Raw genomic sequence first — 14,660 nt, forward strand, 5'->3', positions numbered from 1 at the left:
AAAAGAAAAAAAAACAAGAGAAAAGGAGCTAAACATTGTGGAAATTGGCATTATAGAGAAACACTACAGATATAGACAACACATGAATCTACAAAGGACAATGTTTAGCACACATGTAAAAGGGGTCACACACACACACACACACACACACACGCACACAGAAGTAGAGAAGCTGCTTCAGCAGCAGCACTCCACTACAGTCTGGGCAGTTAGGCGGAGTTGTAGTGGAGTGCACTGTGCAGCCCCGCGGTCCCCAGGTATCTACCCAGGCCCCCGAGCACTTGGTCCCGCTCTCTAGCACTGCCCGGGGGCCAAAGCAGCTCCTCAAGTGGCCGCACTCCTTGAACCACGACCAGGAGCTTTGCCCGCCCTGCCGCAAACTTTGGGCACTAGTAGAGTACGTGCCGCAGGGTCTGCACGGTCGCTCGGCCGTGAGTGCAAGCGGGGCTGGCCACCCGCACCAGTCGGTGCTTCCGCTCCGCCGTCCACGCGTTCCCCACGTGGAGGCGCAGGACGGCCGAGCGCAGTCGCCGAGGCAGGCGCGAGGCCCGCACAGGCGGCAGGCCCCCTCCGACACGCAGCCGCGGGTCTGGATGCCTGGTCCGGATGTGTCGCTGGATGAGCAGGCGGGCGTCGTCCGCTGCCGCCTGGGCCACCATGTCCGGGGGAGGCAGTGCGTGTGCCCCGGCAGCCAGCTCGTCCGCCCGCTTGTTGCCATCCAGCCCGATGTGGGCGGGAACCCACTGCAGAAGCACAGTTGAGTTCTCCGGTCCGCCAGCTGTGCCGCCTTCTCCCGGATGCCCTGCATCAACAGGGAGTGCGAGTCTCCGTCCCGAAGACGCACCAGGGCCACCCGGGAGTCGCACAGCAGGGCGCAGCGCTAGGGCAAGGGCTCCATCTCCAGCAGCAGGTAGGCCCAGTCCGACCCCTACCAGCGCAGCCGGGGCCGAAGAAGAGGCATAGGGCACCCGCGCCTGTCGGGTGGCCTCTCCCAGCACGGCGGCCGCTGTGGCCGACCCCTGCTGCTGCCGCACCGAGCTGTCCGTGTACACTAGGGCGGGGCCGTCTAGGTCGCCCCAGACAACGCCCCGAGCCAGCTGCAGTTGCCCGCAGTGGAGCGTACGCCGCTTGCTGCGCAGCCCCGGAATGTCCAGCCGCGCGTCAGCTGCCAGAACAGGAGCGTTGCGATTAGGTCTTGCGTCCACGGGGGCCACCACCTCCTCGTAGAGCCCCAGCATGTGCCCCATGCGCGAGTGGTGGCGGCCCCTCAGCCGCTGCAGCAGCGGACCGCATCCCTCGGCGCGCCACAGCCGGTCAATCTGGCCAAGCGTCCGCAGGTCAGCCGTCATCTCAAGGGTCCACGCCCCCGCCACGGCCAGCGTCTTCTCGCACGGCGAGCTCTGCGGTAGGCCGAGGCAAGCGCGGACCCCCTTGCTGTGGTCTCTTTCCAGCTGCCGCCAGGTGGTTTTCCGCAGGCTCACCAGCGGGAGCGCGTACATAAGGAGACCCACCGCCAAGGCACTGTACAGCCGGAGGGCCGTCCGCTGTTAGCAGCCACTGTCCCGGGCGCGTATTTCCAAACGCTTCGCTGCACAGAGCACCCACGTGACATGTCTGTTTGTGCGATGCAGAACGGTAATTAAACGTCGTCATTGGCTGCGCCCCAGACCTAAAGCGACCTAAAACATAGCAAATCACTATAATGAACAAAAACAACCCGTACATTTGAGTTTACAGAGAGAGAGAGAAATAAACGTTTATTTGCTGAAAAGACTAGCCAGGACTTGATCCTTGCCAGTCCGAGGTGGTAGGTCTCCTCAGTCCTGGAAACCTTTGGCGGTGGCTGCCGTCTTCGCCCGGTTCACCAGATTCTTCTGGTTCTCCGGATCCTCGTAGACGAGCAGTGCCTCCCACTTTTCAGCGATGTCGTGGTCACCGGTGGTAAGGGCGCTTGCAATATCTTGTGGTGCGGTAGTCAGGGTTGTTGAGGATGCTCGGCTATCCACAGGTGGGTCTGGACGGCGGTCATCGCAAGGGCACTCCAGGATCATGTGTGCCAAGGTGTCGGGTATGTCGCAGTAAGGGCAGAGATATGAAAATTGCGTGGGGTAGATGCGGTTCATGATTATTCCGTGTGTGTACGTGTTTGTTTGGAGCCGACGAAAGATTACGCTCTCTTCCTTGGTGAGGTCGGGGTGTGGTGGGGGATATCTCCTCCGCTCAAGTCGGTAGTGCTGAAGTATGGCCCTGTAGGTGATGGGTACGTCTGCTGCGCCCGTCGCAGCACGGATGTTGGGTGGCAGGAAGGCCCGGCTGGTGTGCTCTCGGGCTGCAGCGTGCGCTGCTTCGTTTCCCGCCATCCCTTCATGCCCCGGGATCCAGGTGACGTAGGTGTCAGGAAGTTGGGGGCGCGTCTTTAAGATATGAAGAGCCGTCGCGGACACGCGTCCTTTCTGGAAGTTCCGACATGCCGCTTGGGAGTCGGTGAATATCAATGCTCGGTCGCTGCAGGTCGTCATTGCCAAGGCGATGGCTGCTTCTTCTGCAGTTTCGGGGTTACGAGCCGGTATTGTTGCCGACGTCAATTCCCTGCCTCGTGGGTCCGTGACGCTTATTGCGAAAGCAGTGTGGTCTGGATATCGAGCAGCGTCTGTGTATCTGGTATTAGGATCCTTTTCATATTTCGGAGGAGTGCCTTCGATCTTGCCTGTCTTCTTTCTTTGTGGTAAGTGGGATGCATGTTACGTGGTATGCGTGCTATACAGATTGTCTCTCGGAGTTCCGATGGTAGTCTCGCTTTTTGGTCGGTGTCCGCGATGTAGGTTTCACTGTAATTGAGGAAACGGAGTACTGCTCTGCCTGTAGGAGTGAGCTTGAGGCGTTCGCGTTGGCTGGCTTTGTGGGCTTCGACCATCTCTTCCCACGTATTATGTACGCCTAATTTAAGGAGCTTGTCGGTGGATGTCATGAAAGGAAGGCCTAGAGCAGTCTTGGTTGCTTTCCTAATAATTATGTCCAATTTGTTTATTTCAGCGTTTTTTAAGGCTAAGTATGGGGTGCCATGCGTGATCCTACTGGTTATTAATGCTTGAATGATCCGCAAGGTGTCTTGTTCTTTGAGCCACCTTCGTTGATTCGCGATTCTTTTAACGAGGTGGGTGACTTGTGTCACCGTTTGTTGTAGCTTGGGAAGATGAGCTGCACCCGATCCATCCTTGTGTATGGTCAGACCTAGTACACGAAGGGAGTTGACCCTGGGAATTTCCACTCCATAAAGAGTGACGCTGGGATCCGGATCAAGAAGTTTAGGTGGTCGTCCTCGAGTTCGAGCCTTCAGCACGAGAAGTTCGGACTTCTCCGGAACACACTGGAGACCGCAAGAGTCCAAGTACTTTACTATCACGTCGATAGCCTCCTGCAGGGCATCCTGTTGTCTTCCAGTTGTAGGATCAGTCCTTCGATAGTTTGAAGTTTCTTTGGCAGGTGCAGCATGGCGATGTTAAAAAGCAGCGGGGAGACCACTGAACCTTGAGGCGTTCCTTTGTTTGGTAGGGGGAATTTTGCGCCTCGAAGGTTGCCGATGCCCACCGTTGCCGTGCGATTCGTGAGAAAGTTTTGAACATAACTGTAAGCTTTGGGGCCGCAATTAGTACTTTGCAGATTTTCGAGGATCTTTTCATGCTTGACATTGTTAAAAGCGCCCTTGACGTCGATAGCAAGTATACAGGACTTGTGATGGCGATCCAAGCGGTCTATGATGTCCTCCTTCAGAAGCAGAAGGATATCTTGGGTAGACAGATGCTGTCGGAACCCAAACATTGTGTCCGGTATGTACCCGTTGTCCTCGAGATATGGCGTGAGCTGATCATGGACCATGTGCTCAAGAAGTTTACCCGCGCAGGAAGTCAGTGATATAGGGCGAAGATTCTCAATACGTAGAGGCTTGTTTGGCTTAGGAATCATTGTCACATCCGAGTGCTTCCACGTTGCCGGTAGTTCGCCTGTTTCCCAACATACGTTAAAATACTCTAGGAGCGCTTGTGTTGCGTTTGGAGGTAGGTTACGGAGGAGCTTATTGGTAATCTTGTCTTTGCCGGGTGAAGTATTCCTTGTGAGTTTGGCCAGGGCTGCCTCCATTTCAGCTTTTGTGAAGGGTCTATCGAGGTCGGGGTTATGTTGGCCACGGTACGGATCAGTACTTGTCGGACTCGATGGGTTGTCACCGGCAAAATTGCGTTGAATCTCATCTAGTATGTCTTGTTGGGTGCCTGCGTATGAATGGACGATTTTTTGAAGGTCTTGCTTTTGCTGCATTTTTGTCCGTGTAGTCGCCAGAAGGCCTCGTAAAATATGCCAGGTCCTTTTTGTACTGAGGGTGCCCTGAAGTTGGTCACATGCCTTGTCCCAATTTTGCCGGTAGAGGAGGGCGCCATATTCTTCGGCTTTCTTAGTGATGGCGGCGATTTTCAGCTTGAGTTTTCTGTTGTGCTTTTGTCTTTTCCACCGTTTGAGGAGGCTTCTTCTTGCTTCCCAAAGGTGGGAAAGGTGTAGGTCAACAGCGGGAATATCTGTGTTCAGTTTAATTATTTTTGTGTGCTCCTCCGCTTTTTCAAGTATCTTAGAAAGCCATTTGTCAATTTATTCGATGTTTCCAGGATTGACGTCGGTACGGAAGGCTTTCCAATCTGTGATCTTTGCTGTCCCGGACCGAATGGTTCTTTTTCGGTGGCTTATCTCGAGTTGTAGGATGTGATGATCACTTCCTAACGTCTCCTCCAGTCGGGTCCACTCTGCCTGGTGGATGCCGTGGGTAAAGGTGAGGTCGGGATTAGTGTCTCTGGAGACGCTGTTGCCTACTCGGGTTGGTTGCAGCGGATCGTTCCAGAGACTTAAATTGTGAGATTGGGCGGCGTCATGTATGCGGGTCCCTTTCCTGGTTGTTGACGGGTACCCCCACACCGTGTGAGGAGCATTAAAATCACCCGCGATCACGACTTTGTGCCCTTTCGTGATGTTCCTGATTTTCCTTATAAATTGCTCGAAGTTCGCCAGTTGGTCTCGAGGGGGGCTGTAGACGCTTAAAATGAAGAGACTTTGCTGAGTCTTTCTGCCAGGTAAGATTTCGACAAGTGTATGGTCCACGTTGGTGTCCATGATTTCGTGCAATTGGGCGGTAAGGGTCTTTTTAGTCAGGACTGCGGTGCGCTCTGTTCTGCTGAAGGCGTTGTATCCTTGAAGGCGAATGTTAGTGCTGTACGTTTCCTGGAGGGCTATCGCATCTGGTTCATCTTGTTTAGTGAGTTCTAGGAGGTTAGGTATTTTGCGCTTGATAGATCTACAGTTCCATTGCCAGATTTTGGTTTGAAAGACGTCTGTGGTGCCGTTAGTTTGGACTGCCATCTTCGATAGATTCAATGTCAGAGAGCTCTTCTCGACTTAATGAGCAAGAACGGGAAGCGTCATGGCTATCTTTTCGTGCCTTTTTCCGCGCCGCAACTATAGGGCTGAGGATTGAGTCGAGCGTCGTTTTGGTGATGTAGTTCTTCCTGGCGTATGCGACGAAGTTGTCCATGATTACCGTGTTGTGGGATGCTTGCTCCGCAAAAGGCGCTATAGCTTTCTGGATTTCTGCCGCGACGACCTGCTGTATGTTTGCCATGATCCTCTGTTCAAGTGCGGCTATTCTGTCTTCAGTTAGTTGAATGACTCGCTCCTCTGTGAGTAGCACTCAGTGTTGTACGGAACGGCGTTACATGGAACCGCGTTCCTGGAACTAGTTCCTTTTTGGAGGAACGGAGGAACGCCACCGTTCCATTAAGGGTCGGTGGAACGGTAACGGTAACTCGTTACGTTTGTGAAGGAACGGCAGGAACGGCGTTCCTGTCGTTACATCGTTAGAATTTGGCTGTTTTGGATGTCAAGGATCGGGTACAAAAATCCACAAGTCGCTGCTGCGTTTCTCTTCCTATCAGACGGTCAATTTGCCCGCCCTTCAGCCGTAAATGCTTCCTCGAAAGTCAAAGGCAGAAGAATAACCACGCAGCAGGCCGCAGCTTGTGCCTGTTTTCATGCTGGTTAAACTTACGCGGCGTTCCACGGCTGAATTGCGTAGCCGCGAGAATGCTTTTCACCTTTCATCGTTTGCCTGGGGAGGCCAGGACGCGCGTCTAGCCGATAGAATTGGTCCCTGGCGGGGAAAGATTGTCTAATACGGGATCCAGAGATTTCGGTGTCGGACATTAGGCGCAGGACGTTTAGGCGCGGACATTTCTGTGCACGGACATTTTGGTGCACGACGTCTTGGCCCAGACATTTTGAGTCACGGGATGTCCCAGGCATTCTTTGAACATTTTAGCTTTAATATTGTAATTTCGTGACAAATTGATATGATTTTGCGTTCGAGACTTGTGCTTGCACCGCCGTCTGTGGAAACGAACGCTAAACCCTGGAGGAGCATTGCCACGTAAAACCCAATTTCTGTAGTAGATGGTAAAAATTTACGGTGTTAATTTGCATTCGTTCAACCTTTTTTTTTTAACCTTCATGTGAACAACCCTACTAATTTAAGTGTTACCAAAGCGCTTTGCTTTTACTTCATCCAACGTGCAAGACGCTGCTGCTTTTAATCCATCCTCCCCCCCCCTCCCCCACTGCAAAACATCCGAGAAAAAAAACATCAGAAACACGATGTAGATTAAGCGCGTGCGCATTCCGTTTTAATTATTTTCTCAATCAATCTCGTATTCGTTGCATTCGGTGCCGGTTCTACTTAGAACTTACCAACCAATGATCGCACTTACGGTGGCGTTACTTAGCGGAGGGGAAGGCTGAGCCCCGCCGGCTACCAGCCCCCTTGGTAGAGAGATAGGGTTGTCGCTTGTGGTTCACCATTGCGTCAACTGGACTTCGAAAACTTGAAGACGACTGTTGCCGCTCTCCTCACACTAGCCTATTCAATTTTTTTGCTCCTTATAATGGGAGAAAGCAATGTATGCCTGGAGTGTCCATGATATGCGCGACTTGAAGAGTTAATTCCCAATGGGGAGACTGAAGGCGAATAAAGAGCGATTCCTGGAGTGGGGGCGCCATCGGTATGACCGCGACGCGCGGAAGGGCGTAGCCAGCAAACGATAGTGGCCATTGTGTTATCAGCGGCTTTTTGGGTGGCTCTTTGTTGCACATTATAGAGGTTTCGTGAGCTCCTGGTGAATGTAAAGCTTTTTCCTGTATCACTGCGGTGAGGCTTCGGAGAATGTGAACTCCGCCACGCCTGTAGGATTTTCAGGGGAAACCGAAAATAATATGACTGAAAAAAAAAATCTGGTCGAGATTCGAGCATGCAGGCGGGGAGGGGAGGGGGGGGGGGGCGCTAGGACAAAGCATTAAAATGTGGTGAATGTATGCATGTAAACATAAAACGAAGGTTGGTTTTCCCGAACAGGATAGGTGCAATTTGTATGCACAACCCGTACGCGCTTAATCAACATTTAAGACATTAGAAGCTGCGGCTGTTTTAAAAAAGGCCCGTTCTTCCTCCACGGCAATATCCTAGACCAGCGTTCGCAAATTCATTTTAGCAAGGCAGCCCAGCCTACGTAATATCCTTCATAAGGTTTTCTGCATTCTGGGGGGCTAGCTAATGTTTGTTATGTTTTGGATATTGAGAGTGTGCATGTAATTTAAGTAATTTGAGGTTGTGTAATTTTTAAAAACTACAAAAAAGGCGTCGGACCATCGTAAACACCGGTTAATTGCCTTAGCTAAAAAGAGCGAATATAAATTAACAACCTGTCGTAAATGAAAAAAAAAGAACGTGTAAAGATTTTAATCGGCTGCATAACAGCAGTCCCCAGGAATAGGTATATTAAACAAAACTATATAAATGCAGAATTTATAAAAAAAACAAAAAATAAATTCACTGCTCCAGATCATTGTCCATAACCCACGTTAAGCGGAAATAAAAATATAACCGCTGTCGCAAACAGGCAAGCCCCGGATAATTTGGTCCCCAAAAAGTTTGCACACCGAAATGTCCGTACACCGAAATTTCCGCACCAAAACATCCTGCACCGAAATGTCCTAGACCCGTCTGGAGTTTGTCCGGTGCTCCCTGAAAAAATTCGCGTAGGAGATTTTCTTTTGATTATTTTTATCACCAGATAATCTGCTGCCGGCGGTGTTAATATTCGTATAATATACGTAGTTTGATGTGAGTTTTAAATTTCTCACTTAATTTCGCCCCAGGATTATCCGACACTATATTTTGATTTAAAAACCTAATTGTAACGTTAATGTAACGACACGTTCCAATTTTGAAAGTTGAACTGGAACGCGTTCGTTTTGCAATAAAGGAACTTGTAACGGGAACTCGTTTCCCGTTACAAGTTGGGAAGGAACGAGGAACGAGCTTTCGTTCCTATTTTAGAGGAACGTGTACAACACTGGTAGCACTTGTTGTGGAGGGCGTTTAGCAGCTTCTTGCTCTCGACAGCGCTGGAGCAGCTTATCAATGAGTGTTTGCTGGCTTTGGATCTTCATCTCTAAGGCTTTGATTGCAGCTTCGTCTTCGGAGCTTCTTCCAGATTCGCTTGCCACATTGGCGTAGCTTACTCTCTTTTGGGATGGAGCTCGCGAGCCGGATCGAGATTTCGAATGCGATCTGGATCTGTCTCTGCTTCTTCTCTGTGCGTTGTTATTGCTGCTTTTTGAAGTGGTGCTGTTGGCTGCTTGTAGATCCGGGAAGTCTTCTGTGCGGGGCCGCCATCCGCTCCGTGGATCTTGGCTCTTTACTTCCCATTGCTGCCGAACCTTGTGGGGGGGTGGTCCTGGCTTCAGCTTCTGCCTGCAGTCTGTTCCTGCCGTCTCATGCTGTTGTTTGCAGATTTTGCAGTAAGGCCGGCACTCGTGGTCAGGTGGTTGATTTGTCTGGCCGCATTTGTGGCAGAAGTTTTGAGCTGGATGCGGGCATATGTCTTGGCGGTGACCCAGCTCCCCGCAGGAGCGGCAGTACTGTACTGTCTTGCGATAGGGCCGGCAACGATAGTCCCCACTCTGATATGTCACGTTGAACGGTACATGCGGGCCGTTAAAGTAGATCACGGCTGCAGACGATTTTCCCAGCATTCGGGCTGCAACAACCGTATATCTCTCTGGCACGCGGAGTCCGTCCATGAGTTCTCCGGGACTGGTATTCGGTGGAACGCCGCTGATGACTCCCCTGCTGATCCATTCTGGTGTTTTCACATGGGCTCGCACGGTGCATATGTCTCGTCCTAGTTGTATGCTGCTGATTTCTCACAGAAAGTCGAAAGCCAGATCTTTCCTTGGAGTACTTGCAATGACGAGGTTTTCGATGCGCTGCACTTGAATGCGAACATTGTCGTAGAATTCCTTCTGCATGATTTTGCTTGCTCTTCCGATGGCGTTAGTAATTTCTGCGAGGGACCATTTTGAGAGTTGAAGGCCGGCTTGTGGGCGATAAATGATTTTCGTGTCGTCTACGGGCAATGGTGGCATCCGGGAACGTTTCTGCTGCGCCGTCTCCGGGGCCGAGTGCTGGGAGGTGGGTTGTGCGGCTGGTGGTGCTCCATGAGTGGCGGCGGTCTTGTTTCGTTTCCTTTCGGTCACTTTCCATTGATGCTGCAAATCGATTGTTCTGCCGCTATTTTCATCGTATGTCCACTTCGCTGGCGAGCCGCTTTCTTCGGTGGAGTCGGTGTGCATAGCGTTGTCTTCCTCGTTTTGTTCCTTGCTTTGCGCGTGCATCGCCGCGTCGGGTGCTTGGTTCATCGTGGGGTAGTGGGAGCTTGCGTCAGCGACGAGCAGCTGCGGCTGGACCGGCTCGTGGAGCTCTTGTCCAGCCGCAGCTTGCCGAGGAGAGCTCGTGCTGCTGCTCATGCGCGTGGTGCGCGCATGTGCCACTGGCTCCTCGAGGCGCTCTCCTCCGCCGGCCTTGGAACGTTGCTCTCGTGAGGCTTAGCCTGATGCGATATTTTAACTGCTTGAAATCTTGGCGTAAAATGCACTCACCGCGGCAAACGTGGCAACGGGAGATTCCTTGTGACTTGCCGGTGTTCTTGATGCACAACTGGGAAAGGTGAATGGCCTTTTTCCGCATGAAAAGTCGCAAAAGCGAGAGCTCGTGTGGAGCAGCTTATGACTCCATATCCCCCTGGCGGCAGTCCTCTTGAGTTTACAAAAAAAAGAATTAAGAAAAAAAAGTCAGGCAATGAAAAAAAAAAAAACTATGAGATAGACCTGCGGGGGCTCGAACCCAAGCCTTCAGCGCCAGAACTGAGTACTGCACATCAACGTCACAGAGCCGCAATGCGGGACTCCTTTTAGCAGGCGCTCAAAAGAATGGCGCGCGCAGTGACATCACACATGTCACGTGGGTGCTCTGTGCAGCGAAGCGTTTGGAATCACGCGTCCCGGGCCACCATCTTGTGCACTGCCGTTGTGGCCAGCTGCGCCCTGGCTCAAAGCTCCTTGGCTGCCTGTCGGAAGTTCAGCCGGTGGTCCAGGGCACGGAGCAATAATTATTGAGGAGGCGCAGCAGGGCTTGCTCCGGCGGTGCGATAAAGTCACGGCGCCGGGCACGGCACCGACGCGCCCTCTGTCGCGAGGCGCCAAAGGGAAAAGGCTCGCCGGTCCAAGGTCAGTCAGTGCGTAGCCGGCTACCACCGTGGGCAGACGACGCCGATGAATCCCTCGCGCGAATGGACTTTCATTGGAGTCGGCTTGCAGAAATCATCGCGTATCAAACATTTTTCGTAAGACTAAGGGGCTAATTTAAGGCCTAATTTAAGGCTTGAAGGTTAGTGTGATGGGCGATTCGACAGCGACAATTGCGATTTCAACAAAAAAGGAAAGGGGAGAAAATATACCCAACCGTCATATCTGTTGGCAGTGGCTTTATAAATAGTCGGTAGGACAACATACATTCTGGGCGAGAAACTAGGTGGTAAATTGTCGCCACTTCTTATGTTTTTCTAATATCTCGTAATTGTTTAAAGTTTCCTTTGGCATTGCGCCACTTCCCTTGGGTAACAGCAGCATTTTTAATTTTTGTTTGTATTTTGATTTGACTGCCATTTTAAACTACTAATTGTTCTTTTTTCTAATTTCAGTGATAATTCGCAAACCGAACCGGTTCGCGAACCGGTTCGGTACGTGATTTTGTCGAACTGGAACTGAACCGGAACGAAATGATTTCACCTGAACCAGAACCGTAATCGAACCGGTATTTTTTTCGGTTCGACACATTGATACATGCATGCATACATACATACATACATACATACATACATACATACATACATACATACATACATACATACATACATACATACATACATACATACATACATACATACATACATACATACATACATAGGCGCACACGCATACACATACACATACGCACGCATACACTATACATACGCACACGCATATATACATGCATGCATGCATACAAAAACAGGCGCGCGGACACATGCGTATGCCTCCAGACGCACGCGCGGAAACTGAGTAATATTAACAGGCGCGGATTAACTCCTCGGAACACTTAGTATGACGAAACTGCGTACTTATTGTTTGTAGGTTCGAATCCCTTGCTTGTGAAAACTTCGGTACGGTCAAGAGGACGGTTGTTTCGGGACATACATACATACATACATACATACATACATACATACATACATACATACATACATACATACATACATACATACATACAAACAGAAATAAGGGTTGGCAGTCAAGAAAACCTCGGAAAGCAAAGGGGAGGTTGTGGTAGGTCACTGAAACAGATAAAGAATTTGGAAAGAAAGAAAGAAAGCGTAGCAAAAATGCCCGCCAGGTGGGATCCGAACCCACGACCTCCAGAATACCGGTCTGGTGCGATAACCACTACGCTACCGGCGGGGCGATTTCCCCCCCCCCCCCCGCTTTCTGGGGTATTTATGTCAATGTAATTTTTTCCTGTGCTTGGGGTACATACATACATACATACATACATACATACATACATACATACATACATACATACATACATACATACATACATACATACATACATACATACATACATACATACATACATGCACGCATAAAAATAGCAGAGGGACGAGGAGGAAGAGGAGGAGGAATCACTTTATTGACGCTTAGGATGGTTTACGGAAGCCGCGTGGCCGCCGATTTCAGGCCAGCAGCGACATTGACAGCACGGGTGACCAGAAGTGTGGTGGTGGTAAAAACATTTATTCAAAAGATTTGAGCTTGAAAGCGGGAGAAGCCCCCAGTCCAGGGCCCCTGCGGCGGCTGCGGTCCTGCATGCTCGGTCCACCAACTGTCGCTGGTCCTCAGGGTCCGAACTGCACAGCGCGGCCTCCCACTGCTCGAGGGTGGGGGTGCGAATAATGGGGGCTGCTGGTGTGTTCTGGCAAGCCCACGTGGTGTGGTACAGTGTTGCATGTTCGCTGCAGTGTGGGCATGTTGGCGGATATATTGTGGGGTGTATGATGTGCAGGAAGCTAAGGTGGGGGTATGTGTTGGTCTGTAGTTGCTGCCAGGCTACAGCCTCTTCTCGGGTAAGCTTCTGGTGCGGTGGTGGGTAGGCACATCTGGCAAGGCGGTGGTGTTGCAGAAGTTCACGGTACTCTGGACCTCAGGGTCCGAGCTGCCCAGCCCTACCTGCCACTGCTCTTCATTAACTATGGGTGCAAAGGGGTCTTGGGGACATGCCCACATGGAGTGGATTAGCGTGGCTAGGTCCCCGAGGGAAGCAGACGCCGCTGTGCGTGGCGAGCAACATACACGACTCGGGAAAGTGGGGAGGGGGCGGAAAAGAGTATAATGTGGGGCAGTAACCATACGCCCTCCGGAGAGGGCCGTGATTCACTGCGCAACACACAATGTCTGAAAGCCAGCATAGCAAGACCAAGATTACACCGATTTCCCTAAAGTCGCCTTCACCTGCAAACACAAATACACTGCTTGGAAGACACAGGGACAATATCAGACATTTTATAGGAAAGTGTAGATGCTCTTAGACATTTTCTTTAATTTTTTTATGAATTTGTCTATACGCTGCACACAACTCCCCCAGTTTTCGTTCCACACGGGCGCGAGAACTGAGGGGCGGGGGGATAAGACATGTGCAGCTTCGCTGTAACAGCCCTCACGCTTCCACCGTTCGCGCTTAATGAGCGATTCCATCGGATCGGGGTGACAAATATACTCTCGAAATGATGGAGCCACACTGATAGCACAGAAATCCCGAATCACCCGCACACCCCAGGGCAGCTATGTTCTGCCGACTTTAGGCTAGCCCAAACCACTCGCTCCCACCCTCCCTCACACACTCCTCTCCCCTGGTGCCACGTCCTCCCTCCACGCATTCCCTATCCACCGACTTATGCACCCTGAGCACAACGCCGAGCATCGTGCTCACCTCACCTTCCCATCTGACAACCATCCTTCACACCGACGCGTACTCTACCACCTTCTGCGGATTCGGTGCTGTGGTCGGCCCAAACCCGCGGGATCAGAGCTAGGTTCCAGTGATCCCGCCATCCTCGAAGAGCGGTCCATCGCACGTGCTATTTCCTGAACCCCCGCTTACCTCTATTGGACAACGCAGTCTACGTCTTCACAGTTTCACAGATTCCGTGTCGGCATGTCAGTGATACCTCTCTAACTTCCTCACCTAACGTAATGCCTCTCGCCTTGAACCACTCCTTCCCACCCTCACGCGAGACGTGGCCCTTGTGTGGATTTCTGACCATGCCGACATTCCGGGATAACAGGCGCGCTCACGCCTCGGCCCTAACTCGCCTGTCCGACCGCTGGAGGGGCTGACAGCGAACCCGCGTCTTTAGAGCCCCGTTACGCTGACCATATCTTTTGCGCCCGGCTTTCCCGACGAATATTCCCACCACCCCAACTCTCCCTATCGCGGCACCAGGCTGCGCTGTGGCGGCAACTAAACAAATACATTACCAGCTCCTATTGAACGTGCCTTCGACAGTCACGATCCCCGACCCCTTGGAGAGCATCTTTCCTATAGAGTCTGTATCCGCAAGGGGTCGGGGATCGTGACTGTGGAAGGCACGTTCAATAGGAGCTGGAAATGGATTTGTTTAGTTGCCGCCACAGCGCAGCCTGGTGCCGCGATAGGGAGAGTTGGGGTGGTGGGAATATTCGAAGCCACGGACATTGTGCAGTCTTACGCATTGTCAGTGGGTCTTTATTGCACACCTCATAAGTCAGAATTAATAATTGTGCGCAAGCACCCACCTGCTCGAACGATTGAGCCCATCTCCTTACATTTGGACGGCCAGGACGTCAAACCCAGCTCTTCAATCAAAATTTTCGGTCTCACCATACAAGCAAATACGCGGAACAATCTGACCTTATCCAAATTGTCCGAGACGTTCACTCATGTTACGCACATGCTCCGACGCATCTCTAACCGCCATCGGGGCCTGAAAGAACAAGATATGATTAGACTGATTCGTGCACTTCTGATCTCTAGAGTTATCTACGTTGCTCCATACCTCTGCCTCACGAAAGGAGACTTGGACGCCCTTGACAAGTCCATACGCAAAGCATTCAAACAGTCATTGGGCCTACCTATGAACACCTCAACTCAGCGGCTT

General features: G+C 51.5%; 1 pseudogene; it reads right to left on the bottom strand.

Annotated features, from left to right (window-relative positions):
* Positions 1-209: 209 nt before the first annotated feature.
* Positions 210-3,213, bottom strand: LOC144161815 (uncharacterized; annotated as a pseudogene).
* Positions 3,214-14,660: the final 11,447 nt, after the last annotated feature.

Source organism: Haemaphysalis longicornis, unplaced genomic scaffold, assembly GCF_048455015.1.
Source record: "Haemaphysalis longicornis isolate Haplotype H1 unplaced genomic scaffold, Haemaphysalis longicornis Haplotype H1 scaffold_12, whole genome shotgun sequence".
NCBI classification, from domain to species: domain Eukaryota; kingdom Metazoa; phylum Arthropoda; class Arachnida; order Ixodida; family Ixodidae; genus Haemaphysalis; species Haemaphysalis longicornis.